Source organism: Vulpes vulpes, chromosome 11 (genome assembly GCF_048418805.1).
Source record: "Vulpes vulpes isolate BD-2025 chromosome 11, VulVul3, whole genome shotgun sequence".
Taxonomy (NCBI): Eukaryota; Metazoa; Chordata; class Mammalia; order Carnivora; family Canidae; genus Vulpes; species Vulpes vulpes.
The window spans coordinates 87,874,531-87,899,695 of NC_132790.1; the positions used below are offsets into that span (position 1 = coordinate 87,874,531).

The 25,165-nt window shown below is 41.3% G+C and overlaps 1 protein-coding gene across 23 annotated transcripts in view; it reads left to right on the top strand.

Annotated features, from left to right (window-relative positions):
* ZBTB38 (zinc finger and BTB domain containing 38) overlaps positions 1–25,165 on the top strand; it is a 147,239-nt gene that overhangs the window by 44,382 nt on the left and 77,692 nt on the right. For 7 of the 23 annotated variants that reach the window (XR_011995287.1, XR_003238088.2, XM_072727005.1 and 4 more), the window contains one exon: positions 15,829–15,894. The exons of 4 other annotated variants lie outside the window; for them this stretch is intronic. The gene's annotated coding sequence lies outside the window, so the exon portion shown is untranslated. Of the gene's footprint in view, positions 1–13,628; positions 13,809–15,141; positions 15,710–15,828; positions 15,895–16,498; positions 16,861–25,165 lie in introns of those variants that run through there. 12 more of the 23 variants (XM_072727001.1, XM_026018562.2, XM_072727003.1 and 9 more) reach the window with 9 other exon arrangements.

Consider the following 25,165-nt stretch of genomic DNA (forward strand, 5'->3'; position numbering starts at 1 on the left):
TGAAAACTTGAGCTTTTGTGTGAACACTACCATGCAGCCAACGGCCAGTACAGAGGGAAGGGTATTCTTCCCCTTATTTTCCTCTCCAGGGTCTTTTGGTCTAGGACCATTTTGACTTTGTTTCCTGGTTTTTTGTTTTTGTTTTTGTTTTTATTCATGAGAGACACACAGAGAGGAGCGGGAGCAGAGACACAGGCAGAGGGAGAAGCAGAGGGAGAAGCAGGCTCCATGCAGGGAGCCTGACGTGGTACAGATCCCGGGGCTCCAGGATCACACCCTGGGCTGAAGGAGGCGCTAAACCGTTGAGCCACCCAGGGATCCATGTTTCCTGGTTTTGAGTCTAGTCATGCTAGTTGGAATTGTCCAGTAGAATTCTCTTCCCCCAACTCTGAGCCCCAGTAGTCTCTTGGAAAGCTCGTGGTTTCTTTAGCTCATGGTTCTGTCTGCTGCTGGAAGCTTTGAGAAGCTACCCTGTCTGATCTACTCCAGATCTTGTCACATTTTTAATATTGTGTGTTTTTGGGGCAGGGGGTGGGAGTAGAATCCCTAAAATAACATCTTCAAACCAAGTTATTAGAGAAACATTTAAAAGTAGATTAAAAAGGCTCAGCTGGAGAGATTAGTGCAACCCTAAGGATTTGATACATAGTTCTAGCCTTTTCTTTTCAGGAAAAGTTTCAAAACATGTGCTGAAATAATGAGTGGTAAGGCCGTAACCCCTGTTTGGAGAACTCTGAACTACTTTTATATTTTATGTAGCCTTTTCACCATTGTTGGTCTTAGTGCAGAATTCCCCTGCTGGTAAATATCAGAAACCATATGGTGGGTGCATTATGATGCCCCTAAGGCATCATAATTTTAAAAAAATGGACCTCCAATAAAAAAATGGACCACATGCGCTTGCTTCAGTAGCACATATGCTAAAAATGGGCTACAGTCTTTGCCCAAGCTAGTTCTCTAGTTTTGTTGTCGATATCTGGCTAGACGCTCTGGTTTCTGATTGAATTTTACCCCTGGACTTGACATTTATGGCACCCCCACCCACATCCTGAAGAACACACATTGTCCATTGTGTGGCAAGGCCAGCTACGGCCAATTTGACACAGCCTCTTGGGCCCTTACGGAGCCTGGTGCCTGGCCTAGCCTCCTATTACTGCTGCCTTGCCTCTGCCTACCTCCCTCAGGAATTGGCGTGGACTAGAAGAAGTTGATTGGTTGCAAAAATGCTTTAACCTCTAAAAGTTCATTTGCTGTGCCTTGGTTGGTCCTGGAAGCGTCTCCAGAACTGAGAGCTTGTAAGAGGAAGCTAAAGACAGGACCAAACTGAATGGAGGAATACAGAGTCTGCTTAGCAGAGTGCACCCAAAGGAGTGAGTTGACAACAAGTGCTAGTTTTCAAAGGCTAGAGCCAAGCAGGGATGATATGTTGCCAGAATTCCCAGTCTAATGGAGTCTGCGAGGATGGGCAAGGCTAAAGCCCACTGTCGAGGAGGAAAGGCGTCAGGGTCCATTCACTTGGGAGACTTGGTAGACATAGTTTGTTAATTTCAATTCCATGTGATAACGACTCCTCAAGGCACTAAGTATTTAGGAACTGATGTATGAGGATGTGTGTGGAGCAGTAGGCTAGGGTGAACCTCCTGATTTCCAATGTCTGGCTATGTTGATAGCGTGGCAAGGAGGGGTGTGGAATCACCAAATCAGAATTTCGATACTGTCAGCACGATTCCTCCACACGTTGGTACAGCGGTACAGCATGCTGGGTGACATCACAGATGCACCAAGTATACACTTTGTAAATATTTTGATCTTCAACATTATCAAAAAAGTGTCAAAGTAGACATCATGGGAAAAATTTGACCTTTCTTGAGCTTCCTTAACTTTAATCTTTTATTATTTAAAAACATTTTAATTCCTTGTGTGGGGTATAGTTAACATTGGGGGCACCACAGTCTTTTCGAAGCTTAGGTCACCTAAAGAGCTTGCCTGGACCTATTGATCTGTGATGTGCAGACATGAACTGAGCACAGCAGGCTGACATAGGCAGTGCCTAGACCAGTTGGTTATTTTTAATCCCAGGGGTTTTATTGTTTTCATAGCACGGAAGTGCAAGCCCCCTTCTTACTCTGGGTCAGCATTTATGAATGTTCTTTTACTCCCTTTAGAGGATTTTGCAATAAGGCCACGTCATATTCACCAAAGCTAAGAATTCACGGTAATAGGGCTTTGTAATTTCTCATGCTGAAATCCCCCGATTTCTTGTCAAGAACAAAGTTGGAAAACACCATACTTGAAGACTTCACGGTTTTGTTTTTAACTCAAGAAGCCTCTGCTTTTCATCAGAACTTGAAAGCTTCCTCCCTCCTCCAAAATGGTATTTTTAAAGGATGTAAAACTGAGGTTCTATCAGGATAAATAAAGTAATATATGTGAAATGGTTTGGGCCACTTAGAACAATGTATGGCAAGTTAAGGTACTGATGAAAAGAATTATAATTATGATCAGTATTGGTGTTTTAGCTTTTGGTAGTGGTATTGCTATTGTAAGTATCATCATTTAAAATTTTTTTGTCTTTTTTTAAAAGGATTTTATTTATTTATTTGAGAGAGAGAGCACAAGCTCCCTGCTGAGCAGAGAGCCGGAAGCGGGGCTCAACCCCCACTGGGGATCATGATCCGAGCTGAAGGCAGCTGCTTAACTAACTGAGCCACCCAGGCACCCCAATTTTTTTGTCTTTCTAAATTGACTTTCATCTGAGTTCCTTAGTACTGCTCCTTAACTAGACACAACATGTCTTGTAAAATTTCCAAGGTAATTTGGAAAGGTTTGACTGTAGGCCATAGGCCTAACCGAGGGTCTTCTAATATTCTGAGAGGTTTGATATTCTAATATTCTGGGGGGTCACTGAAATATGTGAGAGAGGATGGATTTGAGCCATCTCTCTGCCAAAAAAAAACCACCAAAAAAATGCTATTTCCTGGCATTCTAGGGGGCTTCCAGTGCATTGGGTAATGGAGGCTTTGAAACCACGTCACAGAAGCACTGACCTCGGGTAGTGTCTCCCAAATGAGAATGGAGTCCCATCACCTGTCCAAAAGCCCCTAATCCTGAGTGCAGTCAATCTACTTGGTGTTATGGGGTAGGGGATTATACAGAGTCAACAAGCATGAGTTCAGCCCAACAGTAGTAAAGAAGGTGTCATTTAAACTATGAGCTCTCCTCCATGTACCAGATCCTATAGTCTGTTATCTTTGAATATAGCAGGAAAGTAGTATCTAGTGAAAGGACTTTCTCACTGACCCAAATTCCTTGGCGTCAACTCTACACCAAGGTACTTCACAAAAGAGAATGTAGCTTGAAATTCACCCTGGGCACCAGAGTGAGTCTGAATCATACTACAGCAGCCGGGCCACAACTGGCCTGGACTCCTAAGAGACCTCTCTGCCCTCTGTTTTCACTCTACATGAGGCAAATTCCTTTGTGTGTCTTTTAAAATATTTCTATCATTGTTTTTAAATATAAAGGGTCATAACTAGCTACTATACAAAATCTAGAGAATACAGAAAAGTATCAAGGAGAAAACAACAGTCTCCAATAATCCAACAACTAAACAACAATTCTGTATTGACATTTTGACGCATTTCTTTCCAATTTTTCATATATATATATGTATATACACACACACACACACAAATTACTTGTAATAATTTTATATGCTTTTTCTCACCCCACTTAACATTATGTTGTCAACATTTTTCCAAGTCACTAAATGGCCTATGAAAATTTGATTTTTAACGGCTGTATTTCCATTGCACTTATATGTCTTAATTTATCCATTCTTTTTTTTTTTTTTTATGGGCATTTTGATTGCCTGTAGTGCTCTGCTGTTACCAATCTGTCAACATTCTTGTTGATAAATCTTTGTGGACATCTTAGGAAAAATTCCTAGAATTGAATTAGTAGGTCAAATGACCTGTTTTTAAAGTTTCTAATGCACAATGGTAAATTAGCCTCCAGAAAGGCACCACTGTCTATTTAAAAACCTAAATTCCCTTCAGTTTCTTATGTTTAAACACATGCTCCTAGGCTCCAGTGGCATCAGAAGTGCTGATCAGGGGGCCTAAGAATATGCTTTTTAATATACCTTCCTAAGGATACCTGGGTGGCTCAGCAGTTGAGCGCCTGCCTTCAGCGTAGGGAGTGATCCTGGGGTCCTGGAATCAAGTCCCACATTGGGCTCCCTGCGTGGAGCCTGCTTCTCCCTCTGCCTGTGTCTCTGCCTCTCTCTCTCTGTGTGTGTGTGTGTGTGTGTGTCTTTCATTAATAAATAAATAAAATATTAAAAAATATATACACCTTCCTATTCCTTATGCACATTAAAACCTGAGAACTGTCGATATGCTGCATTCAATGCAATAAACATTCATTTCAGCAAACACTTATTAGGCAGAAAACAGGGAACCCTGAGATAGTATATCTAAACCAGAATTTAATGTAAAAGCTCTTTTTTGGCCTCTGAATTTTAGATTTTTCCTTAATCGTGGTATGAGATAGTTGAAAGATTGTCAAATGGGAATCAGGAAACCTTAACTGTAAATATGAGATAACAGAGACCGAGAATGATTCATTTATTTCCAGGTGGTTATCCAGAGAGATTTAGTGGCAGAGGTAAAACTACAACTCGAGTAGACAAAGGGCTCAGACCCACCCAACCTTGAGGTAGCAGAGACAAGGCACCAATGGGAAGACAGACCCCTCAGGTGAGACTCTGCCTCAGCCAGGAAACTTCTGTCTGCCTTCTGATGGGCAGGGCTATATCTCAGGATGTGTGTGGGCAGCCCAGACCCCATGAGGGGCCCACATGCCCATTTTGGTCACCTAATGAACCCAGATCACCATGTGCCCTAAGCCCTGAGGTGGTACCACTGAAGCAGGACCAAGGAGGACATGGGGCAGTCATGCAGATCCATGAACAAGAGCAGAGTAGGAGAGAGGGTCCAGAGTCAGAAGGCAAGAGAGCAAAGACTCATATTGGGATCAGAATTAGGGGAGAGTAGGCATTAGCTGAAAAAAAGACAAAGCCAGAACTAGAGGGAACCTGTATGATTCACCCTCAAAGATGGAGTCCCATTGCATAACTTCATAGTCTGGGGAGGTACCTGCCCCAGCTGCACCTGCCTCTTTAAATCTGAGAGGTGCTGTCCACCAGACTGCCTTCCGACAGCAGGGAAATAGGCGCACCTGGCCAAAGAAGGGGCAGTGGATCAGAGAAGAGGCCTCTAAAATTGGGAAATTGGGAGCATTGTGTTATAACAGAGAACATAGTAAACAAACAACAACCAAATTTAATTTTTTTTGGGGGGGGGGACCCTGGGTGGCGCAGCGGTTTAGCACCTGCCTTTGGCCCAGGGCGCGATCCTGGAGACCCGGGATCGAATCCCACATCGGGCTCCCGGTGCATGGAGCCTGCTTCTCCCTCTGCCTGTGTCTCTGCCTCTCTCTCTCTCTCTGTGACTATCATAAATAAATAAAAATTTAAAAAAAAATTTTTTTTACTACCTTTTAAGAGGAAGTGTGACCAGCCATTTTGTTGGCATAACTCTATTCAAGCCCATCAGACTATACCTGTTGGCCACCTGATGGCATATGGCTGCCCTTCCTCATTCTAGCACCCCAACTTCTAGAGGGCCTCCCTTATATCATCTGCTTTCAAGTTCAGCCCTCACGTACTGCTCAGCTCCTGATCCTGATGGTCCCTAGTTCTTGTTCATTTCAGGTTCTATAAATGACCACTTAGGTTCCTCCATGCCGAAGCCCACATCTTTCTCTTGTGACTGCACCAGGTGAAGCACAAGAGCCAGAACCCAAAGGTGTACCTCTGCTGCACCCATTATATATGCTTAGCACCAGGGAATTTGCCTATAATCACTAAGCTTCACTGCCTCTGTGCAGTCTTCATTATCTCTTGCTTGTTCCCATGTAGGATCACTGCTCTCCTGATTCTTGGCCTTCTGGTTCAAACTCATAGATCCAGGGACATGATGAGTATGGATTCTGGGAAGGTCCACAACCTCCCTTCAATCAGGGGCACAGGAGATGGAGAGTGACTTTCCAGACATGCCTGAGGCAGTTCAGGCCATCGCTATGATGTTGGCTCTATGCAAAGCCCATCTCCCTGGCATCCTTTACAACTTGGGATTGGTAGGCACCTTGCAATACTTAGATAGAGTTCTAATTACTGACAAGACCTGGTAGGCCAAGAAGGTCCATGTGGTGGTGAAAGCAATGCATCCAGATCTAACCCCCAGGAGTACACGCTGGAGTTCTGTGACATCCAAACAAGGTGTCCACATTGCTGCTGGTGAATCGTAGATGATAAACAGGGTAGGAAGCCCAAGAGCAGAAAGTGTTCAGTGGAGCCTGTGATCTGACAAGGCGCCACTGGTAATCCCACTTTTCCCTGTCTATGCTGACTCCATGTCCATTCCCTGCACACTTTGTTAATAAGTAGCTAACTTTCAGAATAAAAAGCATTCACACAGTCTCTGGCCAAAGTTGCTGGACAACCCTGACCCAGGCAAATTTTGTCTCTGCTCCATGGCCGTCATATCATGGCTTTCATATTACCTTGGGAGAGTGCCACTAGTATCAAGTCTGCCTGTTGGGCCAAGATGTACTGCCTCAGAGAAGCCCAGCATCCCCAGTTGGTGATGTCCCACTAATGTAGTCAGGAGCAACTTGTCAAATCTAAAGACTCACCCAGTATGAAGAGCCCTGTTTTCCATCATTGAAATGCCAGACAGCTCAAACTGCTGTATAGATAAGCATTAGGATAGCTGGAACAGTGAGAGATATCTGAAGCCACCCACCTAAGCTCTGAAGGCCTCCCCCACTTGACTGCCATCTTGACTGGATCAGCAAAAGGAATCCCATACACATCTATCAGAATGGCTAAAATGACAAATACTGATGTTCCCATATGCTGGCAAGGATTTGCTTGCCAGCATATGGGACTGGACTGCTTATGTGCTGCTGGTGGGAACATAAATGGTGCAGCTGCTCTGGAAAAGAGTTTGACAGTTCCTTATAGAGTTAAACGTACATTTGCCATACGGTCCCACCCCTGGGTGTTTACACAGGAGAAATGAAAACTTATGCTCACGCAAAAGGCCATATATCAATACTCATAGCAGTTTTATTTCGAATACCTTAAACCAGGAAACCAGCCAGATGTCCCTCAAGGAGAGAATGGATAACAAAATTGTGGTACATCCATACCATGGAATTCTATGCAGCAAGAGAAAGGCACACACTCTTTACCTACAACTTGAATGGATCTAAGGGCATTATGCTGGGTGAAAGAAAGCCAGTCTCAGAGGGTTACATACTGATTATACTGATTGAGAATAGACCAGGGCCAGAGGTTATTGCTGGAGGAAGGTGTGACCCTGAGAGGGTTAGCATAGGATTTCTTTGTGGTGATGGAATAGTTCTCTATCTTAGTTGTGGTGATGGCTACTCCAATCTATATGTGTGATAAGATTACATAGAACTACACACACCCACACACAGAGCAGGCAAAAACTGGTGAAACCCAAGAAAGGTCTGCACCTGAGTTAATAGTATTACACCAATGTCAGATCTCTGTTTCGACAAGGTGCTATACTAGTGTGAGACACTATCCTTGGGGGAAGCTGGATGAAGTTACATAGTTACTGTCCTATTTTTGCAACTTTTTGTGACTCTTAAACTATTTCCAAAAATGTCATTAAAAGCAACTTCTAAAAACTTTAAGGTCGAAAAAATGGGGGGGGGTGTTCCCCACCCCAAGAAAGGGGGCTTCAGCCGCCGGCCTCTCTTTTATGAGCAACTCCTATTGTTTATTTTGCCACTTTCTAATTTATGAGTAGGCTTCTGTGGCCTCGACCTCTGCTTTTCAGAGACAGCCCTTCTCAGATAGAATCAAAGCTCAAGTATTCCAGTGCTGAGTGTGAATATGCCCCCTTCCCCCTCCCTGAGACTTGTAACTTCAAAGCAAGGTAAAGACTCAGAGATCTAAGAAATGGTCTCCCGGTGAAAATCTAGGACAAATCATCCTTCTCACCCCTGCACTGTGATTTCTTTTCTGGAATGGCTCTTTGTCTTCTTTGCTCTTCATACAGTTTATTCTCTTCACCTTCGCCAAATGGCCCCTCCTCTAATGGAAGGAGATTAACCCTTCCTTGCCCCCTTTCAATCTCATTCAGCTGAGGGCTTGCTTGCAGCCGCACTGCTCTCTGGAACCTTGTGCCACAGCTGAATGCTGCAGCAGGAGATGGCTGCCTTCTCTTTGAAGCATTTATGCCTCTGTCAAACACCTTTTTGCCAGATTGGGCCACGGAAAGAGTTTTGAAATTAAACCGAACTTGGGCCGCCTGGGTTTATGGTATGGAATTGCACAAGGCCGTGGGCAATTGCTGTGCCACTACCTTGAGGGACCCCTCTTTACTGAAAGTCCAGCATTATTTACTCTCTTGCTTTACAGAGAGGCCCGTAGCATCATTGAAGACTGAAGTTGAGTGTATGGGGCTGATTACGTGGCATCCTGTCCGGATATGACAAGACACTTGCACATAAGCCACTGTCCCTCAGGACTGGCCTCAGCCCCCAATTTCCTGCCATGTGTTATTAGGGTGACTAATGTTAAGGGACCACGGTGAGAAGGACCCTGGTGCACCTTTCCTGGGCCTGGCCGTGGACTGTAGATCAGGGCAGTGGGCTAGAGAGGTGACAGTTTGAATTGTTGATCTTCAGTAGGCGTTGGTGAATCTCCTAGCTTTGCACCTTTTGGTTTCAAAACCATACTGAACAACGGAAAATGAAACCTGCAACTTATTTTTAGCTGTTCATGCTAACTCATGAGATTTCTTTTGCAAACCAAATAAGATAAAGGCGACTTTGGCTGGTTAAACTTAATCTGATTGACTTAAATAGCAATCAAGACAACTACTCTGATACACGAAGTGGCACTTGGTCTCAGGTGATATTTTGGTCAACATGTACTATTTTGCTTAAAATTATACTTAGTTGAGCTTAAACAAATTTAAACAAGTATACTGTAACATTCTCTTCCAAGAGGAATTAAGAAAAAAGTGGTAAGCCCTCTTTCTAGAATCTATTCATTAATTCGCTTATTCTATAACCATTTATTAAGTACCTATTTGCATGAGAGCTTGGAATTTTTTTTATTAATTGAGCCAGTCTGTTGCATTACAAAGAGCAGAATTCTAGAAAGTAAGGAATAGGGCTTTTATCCTAGTTGCTTGGGGTCTTCAGACATAATACTGTCTTTGAACCTGATTTTCTTCACCTCAAAAAAGGGTTGAGATGGCATCCTGCAAAGTGCCTTGCCCATCGTATAGTTCTATGAAACGTGCTCCAACACAGGGGGCCGAGGAAACACTGAGGCACATTTTGGAGACAGTTGGGTTACTGTCAGACCACTCTTATTCCTGTCTCCCCTTTCCCTGTTCTAGGAGGGACTGATTTAAACAAAACCTGTGGTCTGATTGCCAGACAACTTGTGGCTCCCCTTGGTAAACAAGTGATTAAGTACTTGAAAGACTTCTATAGGTATTTTCAGCCTCCAGGTCCACTCCTTAGTTCATGGAGCAAGTTCTATTTTAGGAAGTAGCTTCATGAGACAAAGCTAAAGTTCCACTGGTAGTTGTGGGAGCAGAGAAAGGTCTCTCAATTTGGTGTTGGTCAGTGAAGAGCATACCCACAGGAGGCCTCTCCACCACACCAGACAATGCTCTAGGTGCCATGGGAGATACACAAATCTTGCAGGAAGCAAGCCAGAGATAGGAATAAAGATAGATAATTCAATACAATAAACACATTCTGTTTTTATCTTCAGTCGAAGGAAATGCAGATTCGCTGGTTTGTTAAGCTGCTCTGGTGAGATGAGGTGCACCGTTATGGCCTCCCTGAGCTGCGTCATTTATCTAACAGAAGAAAAAGCAAATGACTTTGTTCCCCGGGGTTGAGTCTTGGAGAGGAGAGGACTCTCCTACCAGGAGAGGATTCTCACACAGGGTAGCTTTTATCTGTAGGAATTCTTCCTCTTTCCCTTTTATTTGCATCCCTACCCTCCCTCTTCACCCTACTTGCCGGTCTCTCTAGAAAGAAGAAACTCCACCATCTTGCCAAATATGTGTTTTGCCAGTGCGGGATCTAGTAAAACCTTGTTGTTGTACTTGCTCTCCATTTGGGAAGTGGCAAGCAGTCCTGGCCACAAATGAATGTGTGACTAGGGATGCAGGAATGCTCTTGGTCTCCATGTGCTCACAAGGTCTTTATTAGTGCCATATTATAGATACACTGAGACATAAAAGCAGGCACGATTCTGTTGCTAAAGTCAGAGGTAGTGACATCAAAACGATGGTGAGACGTGTTGATATTCCTGTGGGAGAGTCTGAGTTGGATTACAGTGGGGCAGAACGTGGTCCACCGGAGCCTCCCTCGAAGCCCTAAGTCACTTACCACCTTTTCTCTGTTGAAAACCACATGGTTCACATTTCCCTTCTGCCTCCACGTCTTTTTGGGGTAACCCCAAAGTTTACTTGCCATCAAGTATATAGTCCTTTCCCATATCTTACATAGATGCTGATGGATAGAAGGGAGAAAGCTCATGTGTAAGAATCAGAGGCTTCCCGGAGTTCAGATTCCTCAGTTCTGTTCGACCATCAAGCATTCACTCTACTGCTTCATGAACACTGAGCAACATAATCGTCCTCTCATATTCCCAGGCAGAGTGGAGCTGATTAGAAAGCCCCGTTTGAGAGCCATCTGGTTGGCATATAAGATTACTGCCAAGGAGCAAGGTAGTCAGCTGGCCACATAACCAGGAGGCAGGAGACTTGGAGTCCAGCTCTTGGCCTACCCAACCTAAAAAGCAAGCTAGGCTGGATTTGTTTACAATCATAAACATTCAGAGCTGGAAGGGATCTTAGGGGCAAAATGGATAGATGCTAAAAGAGAGTTAATCACTAAAATGATACATTTGAAACACTAACCGTGGTTGAAGAAAAATCTCTTACTAAAAAATTAGGCTTTTGAAAAATCCGTTTTTAATATATGTTGGGGAAGGAACTCATAATATCAACTTAGTTTATCTGTTCAGGACAAAAACGTTATTTGTGAATGGAAACCATGTCAGTCCTGAATGTTACACTGATTTTTCTTTAACTGATGATTTAGATTAGAACAATCTAATGGCTTGATAGGAAATTTACTCACACATGCAGAATATATTCAGTATAAAAGGGAACAAGATATATAAGATATACATTTAATACAGCAAATGGGCAAACTCACTTATTAAATGTGTGATCTTGGGCAAATGACCAGATCCCTCTCAGCCCTGGCTTCCTCATCCATAATAGAAAAAGACACCTGGTAGAATGTGGTGCTTTTCCATTTTGCTCAGATGGAAATATAAGCTTTTCTACTTCTTTTGCCTCATAAAATATTTCCAAATTACAACAAACCTCTGCCCCAAGTTTTTAATCTGCTTTCTACTCTTAATTTTTCAATGTGGTCTAATTGATTACTCCTTTTTTATTTTATCTTTTCACCTGCTGGTCCAGCCTGTCTCCAGTTGGTGGCATCCTAGGTACCCACAATGCCTGGGGCCTGGGAAGTGAAGGCTGGCTCATGTGAACAGAATTAATCTTCGCTTCAGGGTGTGGGGATCCCTTCTACCAGGGGTCTCCACAAGAAGAAGATTCCTACATCAGGACAGAATGTGGATGGAGGAGGTTTTATCCTCTGAGGACTGGTGGAAAGATCTAGACTTTGGAATTGGTCAGACTTAGGTTTGAATCCTAACCCTGCTATTTACTATGTGACTAGAAATCCCAATTAGTTCTTCACCCAAAGTTGGTGATAGCTAATGCTCACCTTAAAGGACTACTGGGTTAGAATTAAATAATATAGCCAAAATCTTGAGTATATAGTAGGTTCTCAATAAATGGTAGCTATGTAGACTTAGCTCTGGTCAAAGTAGAAAGCAGAAGTTCCTGCCCAGCTCTCTAGGCAAGATGTAGATGTTCAAAATGGCCTTGGGCTTTCCAAAAAAATTTAAGTTAAAATATATCATCCAAAGCCATTTTTAGTCATTGATAAATTAAGTCACAATGTTGTTTCCAGGGCTAAATACATTCATTATAGACAGATGTAATAACCTCATAAAATTTTCTAAACATCGCCATTCTAAGAATTTAAACAGAAATGTTATATTTGCTGAACATTTTATTTGTAAAAATTTAGATTAGAATGGCCAAACCCAATAAAAAATTTACCCACAATTGTTGAATGCCCATATGAGGTGTAAATGCAAACCAGCTGTAATTTTTAATGCAGTGAATGGAGTAAAGAAATGTGCAAACCAATCCAAATGTTTATAAACCAAGGATTCTTCTGGGACTCAGTGCCCTGACTTTACTCTTTTTTTAAACATACAGAGTCAAGCTTTGTTCATACTCGAATTATGTACTTTGCATAAGCCATGCAATTTAACTTTAACCCACAGGACTGAAAATAAAATGAGCTCAGACTGCAGAACAACAAGACTGTGAGCAAGGAAAAGCGTTAATCAAAGTGAAAGACGCACCCCCTCACCACTGGCCCCGTCCTCTAGCCTGCTCCTGCCAGATTAGTTAGGGTTCCTTATACTTGGCTCCTCAAAGTGGCAGAAACAGGTTAAAATTTTTTATCATGGGAAGGGATTTGTCTTTTAAATTGATGTTTGTGTACGTGCCCTGAGGAGATTGATGAGTATCATGCAATTTTTAAAAATCATAAGTGAATGCCTACCCTTGCCACTTGTAATCATGACAAAGCCTAAATAATTCAGGCATGAGCGTGGTGTTTTGTTTTGTTTTGTTTTGTTTTGTTTTTTAAGTGTAAAACAGGATTTACTAGTCGAGAATGTCTGCCTAAACAAGCTCATCTATCCGAATACTTTCAACTACAGTTCAAATTTAACACAAGCAGATTTGGTAAATAGGCCAGGTTTGCTCATTGAGTATTTTTAGAACATCACAAAATAAACAAATACGTGGCTTTTAGGTTCATTTTGACAGAGGGTGAATGGAGAACCCACTGGGAGGTTTGAAAATCTCTTGCCCTGGCATCAGGTTTAAGAGTATGGGTAGGGGGCCTGACCACATTTGCCACCCTGTCCCTGTGAGGACGTAACACTATTCACTCATCTCATGAGAGCTTGATATGGATTACTGTCCTTGTCACTGTCATTTATTATCCCATGCAGAGGAGGTAGCAACTTAGTTCTATGTGGTCAGAGTTGCTTCCATGTCGTATATATTTTGCCTACATGATAATAATTTGTGAGTATTTAAACTTGATTGTCTAACTTTCAGATGTTGTTACTGGGGAATATCTGAACAGACACCAATAGCATCAAATGCCTAGATGTTCGCTTCAACCTCCTCTGACCCCACTCTAAGGACCCCGCTTTATAGATGACCATATATTAAATTGGTACCTTGTAACTCAGCCTGATAGTCTCTCTAATTTTTGACCCCCATAGTAAAGGAGGAATTAGCCTAAGGACACTCCATTCTAATTTTCTGTCGCTGTCAATGCTAACCAGAGCTCATAGAGCATGTTGTGGGGGTGGGGAAGATGGTTCCACCATTGGTGTTAGACCAGGAGCTACTGTTTCCGTTAGAGCCACATTTATTTCTGGAGTAGTTGTGGGGAAGAGATGTGCTCCAAAAAGAAGAGGATTCGATGTGGTTCAGGTATGAACTGACCATCTGGACGACCCAACCCAGAGACTAAGTATATGGGTTAGAGGTGGGCTGGTGCTTTCCACGTATTGAGCTGAAAATCACTTGGGTTCTGGGGAAGGAGATAGAATGAAAGCTAGAAACAAAAGATCCGGTTGTGAAACCTAGTACCTAAGTTAAGATATTTGAATACATTTTCTCCTTTAAAAAAAATTCTGGGGAACTTGAATATTTTGCTAACCTATTTTTAGCAAGTCCTTATAGAAGATCGAGGCGCTGGGAAACTAGCAACCCCAGAAAATATTAATTCATTTTTGCATGTGTTAAAATTAATTAACATTAGTATATTCAGTGATACAACAAGGCAATTAAAGACTTTTGGAGAGATAAGAAGAAAAACGTAAATATATATTCAAAATCAGGCTCATAGCGTTTTATAAAAATGTTGGCTTACATCCAGGATCTAAGGGTGGGGGTGGGTATGGTTTCTTTGTAGCTGAAGAAAGTGGAAAAGAATCTGTTCTATTTCCTAAAAAATAAAAGACTTCTTGTTTTATACAGCATGGTAAATGAAATGCTTTTCTGTTTTTTACCTGCCGGCAGTTTCTGGAGGATATTTTTCTAGCAAGCTATGCTGTTTTCCTCTCTTCGGGGACATGGTGACACTGGTTTTGTAGCAAAACAGTATTTGCTTATTAGGCATTTCTTCAAAATCCTGAATAAGCAGCTCTTTCCACATTTTTTGTTCCACATGTTAAACGTTTCATTGCAATTTGAGCTTCAATTGTGTGTGTGTGTGTGTGTGTGTGTGTGTGTGTGTGTGTTGATAGGAAGGATTGAAAGGGAATGCATAAGAATTCTTGAAGGTTTTTTGTTTAAAAAATTAATTCCTACAATTATGTATTGGACTCTCTACAGAAGGCAATTCCAATTTATTACACAGAGCCAAACTAGATCCCATCAATCTTAAGCAGCGGGGGTAGGGAGGTAGTATTGAAGAAGACATGAAATTTGGTGTTTGAGTAGATGAGATTTAATTTTCGGAAAACATTTCACTCATAAAACGGATGGCACCCCAGTGTCAGCCCTGACCTCCATGATGTCAATGTCATCGTACAAGCATAGCTAAGATAAGCCTCGAAGTAAAACAAAGAAACATTGCATTTCAGCACAACACCATTTCTTCTCTTACAGTATGTACTATGTATATACATATAGCCTTTTGATATTCCTGTTAATGCCTTGTTACTTTACAATTTAGCTTTTGGAGAGGGAGGGAGGAGAAAAATCATTTTGCATGTTCTATGTTCTGAGCAGGCGCGGTAGGTATGCTGCTGCAAGTCTTAACATTATTTAGGTCAGCATCCTAAGGATAGCTTTTATCGTTCATGATGGTCAACTGTACATCCAAAGGAATTCAGCATCAATTTATTTTTCTGTACTGATTTTATTTGCTTCTAAGTTTAAGCAAATTCATTCACGTTTGAATACAATTCCAACTGAGGAGGTATCTGCCATTCTGTACTGCAGATACATTTAGCAGGATACATTTACACAGCTTGTGGTTAGAGGTTATAGCACGGATACAGACAGCCCGATCATGCATTCTTCTACAAGCCTGCCGGCATCACTTAGGATCTGAAAAATAATCTATACCCTACATAATATTATTTTTTACTTTGCAAAAGCATAACAGTTTTGGGTTTTTTTTTTTTTGCTGTTGTTGTTAGCAATTCTATGAAATTAATAGTCTATAAAATGCATCCCAAACCAGATACATACTGTATTGAAAGCTTGCTTCAAGAAGAAGATATGACAGTATTCATTCCAGCTTATTTTCTTCGTTAGCAAAAGGATTGTTTGATCCTCAGAAGCAAAAGGACACATTCATTGTGCAGCAGCTCTGCTTAAATGTATGAAATGCCTTCTACTGTCTGGTTGCAGAATTTGGAGTTTGCTAAACAGTGTTTAGTGATTGGGCTCATCTTGCATCACCAGTTGATGACATTTTTCTTTGTTCCCTCCTACCCAGTTGAACCAAGACTCTGAGGCTGATATGCAATGTCACTTACAACATTAATCAGATACTGCATTTAAGGTGAGCTGCCCCCTTGCCTCCTCCTTCCCCAGTGCCGGTGTGCTGCATGCAGTGCGTATCTTGCTTCTGTGAGCCTAAGATGGCAGGCAGGATTAGCCGTGCTTTTGCTGTGTGTGCATGCTGTGTATAGAATTCATTACACGTTGCCTAGTATTTCAGATGTGAGTATGTAAATGCTCGGTATGCCATATCATCTGGTAGCGAAGACTTGTTTTTGCCTCATTACAGCCTCAGATATTTCAACATCACCTTTCAGTTCCGATTCATTTGCCTCTGGATGTTTGCTTTTCATCACGTTCAAAATAGGATTTTACCTTTTTTTTTTTTTTAACAAAGCCAAAAAAAAAAAACAAAAAACAACCCAGCCCCTAAAAACAAAAACAACAACAACAAAACTCTGCTACCAGATGGTGTCTCTCCTTTCTTCTTGCATTTGCTGTCTTTTAAATAATGTATGTTGTATTGTTAATTAATGTGAATATCAAATTAAACACTTGAAACTTACATATTTATTATGCAGGTAGGAGGCAAGGTGGAATCTATTTTTAACTCTTATGCACTCCATGGTGTGCAAACAACTTGGTTCTCAAATTTGTATTTTCAGTGCTGGTATTAGTGGTTTGATTTTCAGCAAATGTGACAGTGGCCTTTGCAGTGGTCAGCTCCGGGCTTTGAACTCTCAGAGGAGGAAGGGAAAAAAATTCAACACACCACCTCCTTGGTTGCAGCCTCAGAGAAACCTTGGATGAGAAACTTCTTTTTTTCAATCCTGTTTTCCTGTTGATAAATTCAGTTCTCGTGATCACAGTACATTCAAGCTGTTCTGCGTATGATTTTTTGTGTGTGTGACAATTGCATCTAAAACTTGTGAGCAAGAAGACGGAGAAATCAGTTGGTCTCCATCGCTTTACATAAAAATGGCTGAGTGTCTTGTCATGCTAGCACTGCATTAAGTGATACATACAGGTAGGTCGAAATTTGCATGTTTTATAGATTTTTTTTGAGTCATGAAGCAAGAATTTTAGATGGATTAAAATATTACTTTTGGAACAAACATTAAATAAGACAGTTGTAATTTTTTGGAGGGAGGGTATTAAATTGGATAGGCTTTCTTATTCAGATACTATATCAATATATAGCTTTGATTAAGCTCACAAAATGATTCTGTTCTAAAAGTGAGATGATTCCTTTTAAAAAAATAATATATATGATAGGTGTGGCGCCATTAGACAACAAAAGAATTTTTTGAAAACTGTGTTGCTTCAGCTCCATTTTAGCTTGAAACTAAAAATAAATGGGTTTCTTGAGATAATTTCAAAGAGCGCAAACAAGCTTAATAAGAAACATTTAAAATATTTAAATTTTAAGAAGCGGTCTGTAAACGTGTTATATGAAAGATGAAAATGAAAACTTACATGCTTCCTAAATAAATTTTAGAAAATCTACAAGAATAAATATGCTATTTGTATATCTATTATTTGGAGAGATGAGGAGTTAGAATTTTTGAAGGGGGGGGGGATATTGAATGTAGATGGCCCTGTTAGAAGAAAAAGAGCTTCACTGAATGAAAGAGTCCCTAGAATGGTTCATTGCAGACCATACAGCTGTGGTTCTGTAAGTACCAAATTCTGGCACTTTTCAAAATAATTTCATGGGCTCTTTCCTTTAAGCTTAACTTCCGAAATGTATTTTAGTTTCAAATTAACACTGGGCCAGAACCTGTTTCCTTGGTAACCAAGTCTTGTTTAAAAATGCAATAACAGATATGCAAAAGATTGTCTTAAAACAAGAAACAAATGGTTAAGGAAAATTGTACAGTCCTTTTCCCTCTCATATAGTCTGGACTGGCTTTAGACGTTTTTAAATGCGGTCTTCGAGCCTTAAACATTAAGCCACATTTCTACACTTAGAGAGAAAGCATGCACAGGGAGGGCTTTTTTCTTCCTCCTTTGTGCTCAGTACTTTCAAAATTAAGGTTTTCTTTGTAACATGCCCCAGAATGCTGGTCAAGGTTTGTGTACAGAGGTGTAGTTGTAGTTTCATTATCACTGGTTCACCGGCGCCACTGAAACAAAGGCATCTCAGAAATTCTGAGAATCAGAAAATGCCTGTGCTCTTGTTTTCCCTGATTCCCTCCACTGGTAACCTCAGAGCTCTGGGTAGAGAAGGACCCAAACCCAAGCCCACCCCCCCAAACGAGAAGTGCACCTGGAGCCTTTGTGGAAATGTCTTTGTAGATGTGTTAGGAGGAAGATACTGGCAAACCTGAAACCCCTCTGAGGTTTGCTCCGATGTGAAGAACATTGAGACTCAGAACCATCTGTGTAGATGGCTGCTTTATTCTAGCAGTTGGTCTAATATTCCAAAGCACTGTGTGTACAGTTCAGTCAAAGCTCTTATGGGCTAAAGGTTTGTTGCTGCTGTTGTTGTTGTGCTGTTTTGAGGCCAACTTGAATATTTTGCTTGGCGTCTTTCTCTGGCTCAATGATATTAGAACATGATTCATCTCATGGTGATTTCGTTCTTGGGGCTTGCCATGAAATATCCCTCCTGCAACACCTTTTTTTTTTTTTTTTTTGGGCTGTTCAGGGGCCATTTTCCTTCTCGTTTGTGACTAAAAGTGACTAAGTACATTTTGAATGTAGCATCAATCAGAAGATCGTAAACCGAGGGGAAATGTCGGAAACCTGATTCAGTCTTGCCTGTTTATTTCGGTACGGTAGCATTAACAGTTGCAGGAGGATCAAGCTAATTGTCATTCACTCTTGAGCAAATAATGAGCTGGGCATTTGTGATTAAAACACTATTGCTATTCAGAAAGATTACAAGTACAATGTCTTCTGTTTTGATAGGCCGGTACAAATCAATCATTTTGAACCTATTTGAATCTTAATCACAAGATTAGATGGATGCAATGGGATTGTTTTACCACAAAAATGAATGCCCGATAGATTCAACAGTGTATTTCTTCTTTATAAAATGTTGATCCTTTTATTGTTAACTCAAGCATGGTTGCGTCATCTTGTAGACTTTCATACCTAATGATTTTTTTTGTGTGGCATTATTCATTTATGTTGCTCTCGGTCTTGCCTAAAAGAATTTTAAACACAATTCAAGGAGGTTGAAAGTCAAATGAGACCGTTGGGAAGTATATTGTACCATTGTCACTCTAATAAATAGACCAGTGAATGGAAGAAAATAATTATTATTTATTACTTTGTCGTGTTTCGCCTTAATGCTTAGCCTTCATATTTCACAGAAATATTTATAAGGCACAAAGCTTTTCTAAACTTACCCATTTACAATTATTATTGGATTTCCTAGCCTAGCCAAAAAACACTTCCTGATGATCGCAGAGATGGCACATACCCCTTCTCATTGTTTAAGAGGCTGTGCTTAACCCATTTACACTTTTTGGCTAAGGTGCTTATACTGGGCAGGCCAGAGCAGGTGCGAGAGAAAGAATGTGCAAACAACTGCTTTGTTCTCACCAAAACAAAATGAGCAAATCTGTGGTTTTCTACCTGAATGATTTATAGTCTACAATTCTTATCTTCTTTTATTTCTTTTTTTGCCGGGTGGGGGGATGGCAGTGAATAGGAAATGTTTTTCTGAGCCTTAACTCAGTGAGACTACCAATATTGCATTTCTTGCCACTCAGAGTTATATTGATCTACTTCAACCATTTCCATGGATCCCCCATAGAGAGACTGGTAGCCAGACCCCGTTTTAGAGCTGTTGGTAGGGGAAGAAGGATCAAGAAAAAGATCTAGCACCTTTATCTTTAGCACTAAATCCTTCTAAGCCTTTGAGTTCCTGGAACTGTGTGGTTCATTCTAACAGCTCCCTTCTAGAGGAAATGCTATTCTTAACAGCTTTGTTGGTAATTAAACATTCAACACATGTATTGAGCACCTACTATATGCCAAGCGTATTCCAAAGGCTGGAAGTAGAGTAATGAACAAGAGAGATCAGGGCCTGCTTCTTAAGGACCTGTGTCTAGTGAAGTAGAGTGGTGGAGTTGGGGAAGCTCAAAAATAAATGTGTAAATGATTAAAGAAGACCGTGCAAAGAAGAAAAATAAAAAATTTAAAGGCAAGAACGACATGTTGGGAGGAGGGCAACCATAGAATGATTGGCCAGGGAAAGCCTTCCTGAGGAGGTGGCATTTAAGTGGAGACCTGCATGGTGAGATGGACCCAACCAAGTGAAGTTCTGCAGGGATCATCACGAGGCAGAGGAGTGCTCATGCTCAGACTGCAAACTCCTTTCTTTGTGTAACTGCCACTATAACAACGCCAGATTTGATGACTTCGCGGGTTAAGCCTCTCCTAGGGTCAGCTTCCCCTGCACTGAGAGGGTGGGCCAGGCCCATGGCTGGTTTTGGTCAAATTCCCAGGACACAGTGCCCGTGAAGTCACTGCCTCTTATCCAGTCCCACCCTGAAACAACCTAAGAAGGTGCAGTGGTCGTGATGAAATGCCAGCATAGATTAAGCACTAACTCCAGAAATCCACAGAAGAAAGGCTCCTCAGAGACTTTTTTGGTAAGAACTTCAGAAATAAACTCATGGCAACACATTGAGATGCCCATTTCCTTTAATTTTTTTCAAAAGTGGTAGAAGGATCTGTCCCATCTTGCCAATAAATTGTCTTTGTCCTTTCGTGCCTAAAACTCTTCGGTTCTACAGATCTCATTGCCTGATAGAAGCTTTCTAAAGGCCTTACTTCTTGGAGTGGTATTTCTCTATTTGAGCAAGTAATACCAAAGAAATTCTTTTTAAGAATCAGAACTCTTTTAGGCCTTTTAGGTTAGTCTGCTGATAAAGCTCTGAGAACAAAGGGATAGGTTTGCTATTTAAGTTAGAAACTATGAGGCTCCTGGTGGCTAAGTTAGAAACTATGAGGCTCCTGGTGGCTCAGTCGGTTAAGCATCTGGCTCTTGGATTCAGCTCAGGTCATGATCCCAGGGTCATGAGATCGGCCCCTCAATGTGTAGTCTGCTTAAGACTCTCTCTCCATCTGCCCTTTTCCCCTTCTTTCTCTCTCAAGTAAATATAGAAAAAGAAGAAAGAAAGAAAGAAAGAAAGAAAGAAAGAAAGAAAGAAAGAAAGAGAAAGAAGAAAGAAAGAAAGAAAGAAAGAAAGAAAGAAAGAAAGAAAGAAGAAAGAAAGAAAGAAAGAAAGAAAGAAAGAAAGAAAGAAAGAAAGAAAGAAAAGCAGTAAGACTGTATGAAGCCTTCAGAATGTATCAGAAGCACCTTCTAAAATCAATTCATAATTAGTGGGTTTTGCTCATCACAAGTCAGGGATGGCCTGGTTGACTCCTCCACTTCGGTTTTAACTAACTTATGAAACGTTCCACTGCCTGAAGAATGTTCTAGGCCTCTGTAGCAGTCTTGCCCACCAAAGGGGGGGGGTGGACCTCAATAATTCAGTTCACTTCCTTGAGCATCGCCTGTTGAGCACCTATTGTGTGACAGTGACCACTCTATCCCTGGCAAAATGGAAGATGACATGAGATACCCTGTGGAACTTCCATCCAGGTTCCCACCCAAGGCCAGAGCGTCGTACTGACAGGCACAGTTGTGGGTCCTCTCTGTTCCAGACAGAAATGGATGGCATGCTGTTCTCTTAGTGGCCTTTTACACTGTTCCCTTGGAGGCCAGCCTTCAGTTTGGGGGCATTTCAGCTGATGGCAAGGGCGGTTCTTCCTGGGACTCCATCTCTCATGCTCATCACCTTCCCAAGACTTCTTGGCTCCTAATAAGCCCCTGTATGTCTGGCTGCCCTACTCCAAGCTGGCCTGCCTGCGTGTGCCAGGTGACTTCCATAAGGGCTGCTGCCCTTTTGCATTCATGAGCAGATGTTAAGTTGAGAAACCCTTGAGTGCTAAGATTTGAATTTGTGATGCAGGCAAGATGCTGGTGCCTTTTTGGCTGACAGTGGGGGTCTCCTGGCTGGCTCTCCTGCAGAAGGCTTGGTGGGTGGGTAGCAGGTGTATCAAACACCAGTCGCCAAAGCCCATTTCTTCAGTAGATGATCCTGGTGTAGCTCTGCTGTGGCCTAAAAGTGTCATCGACCAGAAAATTGTTCTTTTGATCTTGTAACTCATTTTGCATCTTTTCCCTTAATTCTTTCCTTGCTTCTGCAGCTAGTCCTGCTTGGGGGTGGTTTCAAGACTAGCACTTGGGTCTATGCTCACTACGTTTGGCCTGCAGAGGGAGTTTGCTTTCCGGTTCTGTGTTGTTTTTAAAAAAGCCAGTGTAAATATTATTTCTGTGTTCGCGAAAAGCCGTGAGAGCTTTCATGATTTTCTTTATAAAATACAATAAACCTCTTCCTTCCCCTGTGGTAATTGCTGCCAAATGGACATTTTGAAATTCCTTTTTCATTTTGCCTGCTAAAATCCTCTACCCTGTCTGAGGCCTTGCTCTAATTAAGGCCTAACAGTCCTGCCCATCTTCCCTGCACAGAGCATGACTGCGGAGTGCCTGCCCCGAGGGCCTTACAAGCCAGTGAGACGAGAAAACAAAAGCCACCAGCTGAGAATGTGGTTAAATCCCAGAAGGGCAGTGCCCTTGTAATTTTTTTCCCCTTTTCTCTTGTTTCTTGAGCTGTGGAAGGAAAGAAGGGAACCTTTAGGAGGGAAAGAGTGGAGCTACACCACTAGAAGATTCTCTAGGAACTGCAGGCTATTGAGGAAATGTGGCAGAGAATGGGGTGGTCATCTAGAAGACAAAATGGGGAGAGGGAGGTGACCGCAGATTGAGAGGGTTTTGGGGAGCTGGTGGGGGTGCAAAAAATAAGAGGAAACAAAGGGAGCAGTCAGGAGGCCACTGGTGAACAAAAGGAGGTGCTGCTGTGCATATCCTGAAGGGAGGAGGGGTGCAGGGTATAAGGGAGAAGAGAAAGAGTCGGGAAGGGGTGCAACTCAGAAAAAAAAGAAGTCTTGGGAAAGCCCCTAAAATGCAGGCCATGGGCCTGGGACCTTGGGGCTGGCGCCATGATGTGCTGTCTGGCTTCCGTGGTCATGTTGGCCTTGCTGCTTAATTGTCCCATGTAAACTCTTACAAAGAGCTACAGATTGACATCTTTAAGGGTAATTTATCCCAGAATCTTAGGAAAGCTCCATCCCAAGGCTCCTCTCCTATATCTGAGGATGCCAGAGAGCCCCACCCGGCCCCCCATCGCTCTGCTAGATCTGGATTAAACTTTAAATGAGCAAATTTTTTACATGTGCTGTGGTCCTCTACAAAGCAATTGTAAAGACTAGAAATAGACCCAAAACATTTGATTTAAGCTGCAGATTTTAGGACCTCTCTCCCAAAGTCCTGTTGCCCAATGTGGGAATGCTGCTCTGCTCTTAGAATGCCCAAAGCCTGTTTATTGCTCTTCTCTGGCCTCTCCAGACCCTGGTTGGAGGGCCAATAGTTATTCTCATTGAATTCCTTGATCTTCAGGAGGACCACACCGGCTGGCATGCCAGCACTTAGTGTTGTCATCATCCCTGTACTGCTTGTTTAGTTCTTACAGGAATGTGAATCACAGACTTTTCAGTTGCTGCGTGGACCTTAGACATACTTTATTTTGTCACTGAGGGAACTGTGGCCCAAAGAAGTCTTGACTTCTCCAGGTCACTTGGACAGTTAAGAGACCATCCTTGACTCCTAGTCCAGTGCGCTTTCTACAATAAGCTGCTTTTAGGTCACAGGGGAAGCCCAGTCCTAAACCAGGAGTTTGCACATCTTTCTGTAAAGGGTAAGATGGTAAATTATCCAATATTTTAGGTTTTGTGGATTGAAGCACAATTGGGAATACTATATAGGTATTTATATAACAACAGGGAAAACAGGGACACCTGGGGGGCTGGGCGGTTGGGCGTCTGCCTTTTGTCCGGGGCGTGATCCTGGAGTCCTGGGATCGGGTCCTGAATCGGGCTTCCTGCATGAACTCTGCTTCTCCTTTGCCTATGTCTCTGCCTCTCTCTCTCTCTGTGTCTCTTATGAACAAATAAATAAAATCTTTAAAAAAGATGAAGTAAATTAAAATTGTAAGAACCATTCTCAGCTTACGGGCTATACAAATACAGTGGTAAGCTGAATTTTTGCCTAGGCTATAGTCTGTAGACCCATTTTCTAAGCCAAAATCAGCATACTGGGGCCCCTGGGACAGTCCAGAGCACATTTGTGTTTTGTTAATAATTTTAATCTAATCCATTGCAATGTTTTTGTTTTCTCATTTTCTAACTTCTTCTAATTATAAATTCTTCTCGTTATGCTTATAACTCTAATTATAAAAGTAGTATATATCTGCTGTGAAATAATTTGGAATATTACTATTTGATCATGTATCCTTTCAATTTTTTATCTATGCATGGTGATCTTTTTAATACTTAAGATAATATTTTGTAGACAATTTTGTATCTTCCTTTTATTCATTTCATATATCATTTTAAAGCCTTTCATTACATAATCTTTTAAAACTTTGTTATGAAAATCTTGAACCTGTACAGAATATGGAAGGGCTAGTTTAATGAACTCCCGCATAGCCATCACCCAACTTCTCCAATTCTCAGTGGCTAGCCAACCGTGTTTTATGTGAGTTCTCTCCTATATTATTTTGAAGCAAATCCCAGATATCATAACATTTTACCTCTAAGTATTTTAGTGTGATTCTCTAAAAGACATGGTAAGAAGTGAAAGCCCCTTTGCTTAGCAAATAAATGCCAAAGTATTTAGGAGTAAAAGAGAATGATGTTTGTAACTTATAAATGGTTCGGGAAAAAAATAGGTAGGTAGATGTGAATAGAATGTTTGTAGGTGTTTTTTTATATTATTCTTGAGATTTTTTTCTAACTTTTTAATATTCTAAATAGTTTTTAAAATGTGAGTTATAAAAAATACATTTAAAATGTGATTTTCTAGGAAAAATAACCACAGTGTCATTATTATTATCAGCAAATAATAATTCTTTAATAACATCATATATCATAATTCGCATTTCTCCTAATTTGGCCTAACTTGTTCCATTATGTCATTAAAAAAAATTGTTCAAAGCACAATTCCAAATAAGGTCCTTACAGTAAAATTGATATTCCCTTAAATTTCATTTAATTCAAAAAAAAAAAAAATTCAAAAAAAAAAATTTTCATTTAATTCATTGGTTTCCTGCCCTCTTTATTTTATCCTTGTTATTGCTATAAAAAAAAGTCTGTTGAAGACAGTGTTTGACCTGTAGAGTTTCCTACAATCTGAAATCTGATTGGTTACA